General features: G+C 39.0%; 1 long non-coding RNA gene across 1 annotated transcript; it reads right to left on the bottom strand.

The window, feature by feature from the left end:
* Positions 1 to 3,097: 3,097 nt before the first annotated feature.
* LOC107838333 (uncharacterized) lies at positions 3,098 to 5,205 on the bottom strand. Its single transcript, XR_001664393.1, has 2 exons — positions 4,718 to 5,205; positions 3,098 to 3,896 (listed from the first exon to the last, which is right to left on the bottom strand). It is a non-coding gene; the product is annotated as an uncharacterized LOC107838333 (long non-coding RNA).
* Positions 5,206 to 5,536: the final 331 nt, after the last annotated feature.

Raw genomic sequence — 5,536 nt, 5'->3', positions numbered from 1 at the left:
TATGAAGAAGACAATTTTTTTTTTTTGGTAGATTGGGGCCAATGTAGTACTTTACACATTGAAGAACTTCCAGAACAAACCTTTCCTATTTCGTTTTTATATGGTACCATGAAGCTAACAAGCTTCTCTGGATCCCTGCCTTGTACAACAAACCTTTTCTTTTCTTTTTTTTTTAAATGTAATTCGTTATTTTGAACTGTGTGTTGGATTTCATGAGCTTCGGCAACATATTACCTAAAATCTATTTCATGTTCTTTTAGCATAATTTTAAGGAGGAAAAAAAAAAGCTTTAAAAATAACCGCCAAGAAACTGTCTGCCAGCTTTATTGTCATAAGATAAATATGGACGACATGTGGGAGGAGAAACTCAGTGTTTGGGTGAGTAATGAACTGACTTAGCTTAATAAAGCTGTAACTCACCGCTTTCAGCTCCGTTGGCGCTCAGCAGCTGTCTGAAAAAAACCCCCGAAGACAACGGAAGACTGGAAGCATTCAAGCAAATAAGTGGAACAACAATCTGAAAGGAGCCTCAGATTGTTGCCTCTTTACAGGAAGTACAAGAAGACAGCCCGTCACACGGAGCATGAAATCATCCTGTAAGGGTTTAACCACTCAGAATTAGATCCTCTCCTTTGTAATACCTCAAATTACAAATTTAAATAAGACATCTTGTGTTGAATGTTTCATTTTTTATTTTTTAACAGCTATCATTAAAATCTACTTTCAGGCCAGATCTTAAATTGCTCCTCACATTTTTATAACAGTTTCCTGAGGTGAGAGGCTTATGTAAAATTCAGCGTTTTGTGTAAAAGTTGAAACAAAAGCCGGTTTGTGGCTGAATAAAAGTTGGCCGTCTCCACAACATTTAAACCGCACTTTTAAGAAATTACTTCAGAGCTTCGGGCTGTGAAAACTGTTGGTCTAATTAAATCAACGCAGCCTTTTCCTGACGCTCCGATCTCTACCATTGGATCACCAAGGAGATCGTCTGGAAATTTTAGAAATTAAACTCTTAATTAAAAACATCTATCTCAATAACTCTACAAGTTATGATGTAATAAAATGCTGTAAAGGTTTCACTTTTATATGCAGTTAAATCTAAATTTATCTGAACTTTTGCCAGATTTTGTAGTTGATTTTCAGTGAATTCAGAGTTTTATCACATCTGCCTGTCCAACAACACACAGTGGAGCAGAAATATGAAGTAAAAACACAATATGACTTTTAAAATGTTTTCATAGATAAAAACTCTGAAAAGTGTAGAAGATAGTTGTATCTACAACGGCACACTAGGCCCATTGTAGATGGAAAAATAAAGGAAGAGGAAGTGAGAAATGTTGACAAACTTGGGAATTTTATAGAAAAATAAAATTTTGGAGTTTGAAAAGAAAAAAACTCAGAAATTTTGTGATTAATCTGAGAAATATTCTGTAAAAACATGTACATTTGAGTTTCAAAAGTTAAACATTTCTAAAACTTGTGGGGGGGGTTTTCTAGAAAATTTCTCAGATTAATTTCAAAATGTGACTTTTTTCCCAAGCAAACGTTAACCTTTTCAAACTCAGAAAAGTTGTTGTTTTAGGACGTTTTCTGAGATTAATCTCAACATTTCTTGGTGGATATTTACTGTGTTTCTAATCTACGTGCATCTATCTGAGGTCAAACTTTGTAGAAGCACTTTTCCCTGCAGTCTTCTGGAGTGCGTAGTTAGCAGCAGTCTGCACGCTGAAAATTCATCAATTTACATCAGAGACGTTCAAAACTTGGGATATTTTTTGTAATTTACTGTAACTCTGCTTCTAAACGTCTCCACAGCTTTCCTCCCTGAGCTGCTGCTGCTCGCATTGCTGGGTTTTATTTAGGGGTATTAAAGTAAAAGGGCAAAATCATTTTTTTGTTGTTTCCCCTTCCAGTTTAGATTTACACTCCGGGTCGTAGTGGTCTAAAATAAAATCTGCCTAAATTTGTGGATGTTATATAAAGAAATTGTACAAAATTCAGTAGATATGAGTGAAAAGCAAAGTTCTGATTTCACACTTGGAACAGCAGAACGATTGTTTGGACTCTGAGCTTTTGCTGCGATGTCAGCAGCTTGGAAGGACCTAAGAAAGTGACAGAGTCGTTTTGGCACAAATTTCAAATGGAATATTACTGCAGACAACCTAGGATACATGCGCTAAAATAACAAAAAAACAAAGTCTTTGTAGGCTCTATAAAAATGTCTCCTTTTACACCTAAAAGGAGACAAATTCTCCAAAAAGAGCCTTAAATAGAGAGTAAGCTTCTCAGGGTCTGTGAGGCTTGAGTGAAACGTCACCCAAATGAAGAATGGCGGCGATAGCCAGCTAGAGGACAGCTTCTTCACTCTCCCTGTTTTCTGAGCTCCATAAATCAAGCCAAGGTTCCTCAGTGATCCTCTCTGTGTCAGGCGGCGAGGTGATGGCGCTGGCGCTGGGATTTATCATTCCCAGATAAAGGCTCAGACCACATCGGCGCTCGCTTCCACGCCCGCCGCAAGAATTTATGGGAACCTCTGTCATCGTGTGTTCGGTTCTTCACTGAACCCGGGTCACAATGCAACACGCCAAGCGTACCGCGCCTGGTCGTTTCATTTCTGTTGAATGGGGGGGAAAAGAAATGCCATTCAGATATATAAATCTAAACGGCATCCGGGTTATTTGTATTTATTTGAATAAAAAATGGAATTAATCACTTTTCACTTGGTGTAAATCATTCTGTTAACACTTTAAAAATGAGGATTAGTGTTAGCGTTAGTGCAATAAACATAAATATGACTATAGTGTAAAAAATTAAGGCAATTATTAAGTAAAATAACTTGCAAATACAGCATATGATTATGTAAAAACACTGCACCGATTACTTTGAAACATGAAAGTGACTGTAAGGGAGAAAAATAAATATAATAAATATAAATAAATATAAATTGGGTTCATTTCAAATATAAAGGACACAAATGAAAAAAGGAGAAAATTTCCAAAAGAAAACAGAGAAATGAGCATAGAGAGAACCCAGGTCAACAGTCTGCCTCTAAACCTGCAGAAAGAGAGAAAAAAATGAGTTTATGAGGAGTGTATCTGTTCAACTCTTTTTATTTTAAACCTTTATTTTACTATGATGAAAAAAATCCATTGAGATTAAAAACGGTCTATTTCAAGGGAGTCCTGGCCGAGAGGCAACAACAAATACAACACTGAAGAATAAACACAAGAAAATGTCAAGCTGTTAAAAAAAAGGTACATGTTGTAGAATCAGCCTTTACAACTTCTAGTTTAGATTTAAAATCACGAAACGAGACGAGTTCAGTCAGTCTAAGAGTTTCTTGAAACAAATTCGGCGCAAAGGAGACGGAAGCAACAAACCACATGAGCGAAAAAGAAAAGTCAGCGTTTCTCAGTCAAACTGCAGTACCGCTGTGTGCCAGCAGGAGTCCGAGTAGATTCCACCTGAATCAACACAGTTCTGCTCCTGCTTCACTCACAGCTTTGTGAAGAAAGTTTAACCTTTAAGATGTGCTTTCTGTCTTGGGTCCAAAACATAAGAAAACCTTCACATGGTGACTCCGTTCTATTCCCAAACCCCCCCAAAATAAAACAATTATTGTAATGTTTTACAACAGGAAAGCATTATTAAGCACCACATCCTTTAAACCTCAAAAATAATCCTTCACATTTTCACACCTGCTAATTGTATTGAAGAAGTAGCTGGATGATGACAGTTTCAAACCTGTGAAATCTGTCTGTGGAGGAGCAGGTTTAATTATTTTTAGATCATGCCGTTTAGTGAGACACGTCTGCTGAAGATGAGGTGACGAAGGCGTCATGGAGGAAGAGCCACCAGCCGTCTAAACGCTCCACAGGGCTCCGGATTGCTTCTGCCTGGCAACAAACAAAAAGAATGGTTCTCATTGTTATGTTTGGAAAAGTTAAAAGTTTGTTGGTATTAAATCATTTTGAAAATGTTTTAGTTTTTTTTTTCCTTCAATTTTTAAGCAGGCAGAAGTCTGCTTTATACTTGGCCCATCTCCGATTAGCCTCAGTCTCCAGAACCAATCAGGATTTATGCTAAATCAAGAGAATATTGTGCTTTAAAGAATCTTAAAGGGGAAATATTATGTGTTTTCCAGACACATAGAGTCATATTAAAGCACAATCAAGTAACTGTTTCCTTCAGTCGTTATAAAAATTCTGTATATATCAAACATGACTTCAAAGAAATTTGACTTTGTAATTTTGGGCCTCTGTCTCTTTAAGAAGCTCCTGCTCTTTCTGAAACGTTGCCTTCAGGAAGTCATCACAACATGGCTCCTCTATTATTGTTAACCTTTTAGCGAAGTTTTTACCAGCGTTGCAGTGAGCAGTTGCCCCCATAATGAGCTCAGCAGATGCAAAGTTCCACCAGGTGTTTGCTAATTGCTACTGGCTAGTCTGAAGGAGCCATGGAACATGAAAGGATTTCTCAAACGCACATGAGAGAATAAAAGCAACACTACAGGTATGTTTTCGATGTTAAAACTTTAGAACATGATGTAAAGCTCAAGAAGGTCGACTTTACATAAACTGTCCCTTTAATGATTGTGGTAAACATTATTTTTCATGAGAATCCACAACACACAACCCAACCTGTGTTGTGAACCTCCTTTAACACAAATCCATTTTTCATCTTGTTTTTTTCATCTTGTTTTTTTTTTCTTTCTTACAGTAAAAGATGGCTTCGCCCACTCCCACTGCCTCCTCATCCTCGTCCAGTGTTGCTCTCTGTTCCTTGTAAAGAGTCGTTCTGCGCTCATTAGTCGATATCCTGAGGCACAGCTGTCTATTTTTTGCTTGTGTGGCGTTTGTAGTTGACCTCCGGGTGCTTCTCCGCCAGCCCTCGCTCTCCGACAGGCTTCCCGTTCTTCCTCTGGATCTCGCGCGGCTCCGTTTCTCCCTCCGTTCCCCTCCGCCGTCGCCTTCAAGCCAGCCAGCGCCACAAATCTCTCTCTGACGTTTTCCGTGAACGTCCGCTCACCGCGTCGCTTGTCGAATTGTTCGGAGCCGCGTCTTCACTAGGCAGCCCCCGTAAAGATGCGAGGGGAAATCCCACTGGGTTTTTTTGTTTGCCCCGCAATAACTGTGTGTTTACCTTTCAGATGGATCTAATTTGCTCACACATAACTCAATATATGTTCTATATGAGGCAAAGTGGGAAATAAGCTCTGTGTCCTGAGAGCAAAGTGCTTTTGATTCAGGTCACATGACTGCTGCGGTCTCTTCTTCTCCACATGTTTGGTCAGCAGAAACACTTCATTTACTATCCCACTCATACTGTTTTGACAGTTGGGCCTTTGTTTTCAGCTGACTCAGCTCAATCTCTGCCTCATCAGCTGAGTCACCGAGGCGTTGGAGGACTCGGAATCATCTCCACTGATCAAAGGTTCTTGACCATCAGCAAAAACGGAAACTTTGGCCGACTGCAGCAGGTGGACGACGTTTGGAGAGATGAGGCGTCTCCAAACTCATGCGGACACTTAAATCCA

Source organism: Poecilia formosa, unplaced genomic scaffold, assembly GCF_000485575.1.
Source record: "Poecilia formosa unplaced genomic scaffold, Poecilia_formosa-5.1.2 Scaffold241, whole genome shotgun sequence".
In the NCBI taxonomy this organism is placed as follows: domain Eukaryota; kingdom Metazoa; phylum Chordata; class Actinopteri; order Cyprinodontiformes; family Poeciliidae; genus Poecilia; species Poecilia formosa.
Note: the sequence above shows the minus strand (reverse complement) of the source record. Positions and strands in the feature narration are given on the sequence as shown.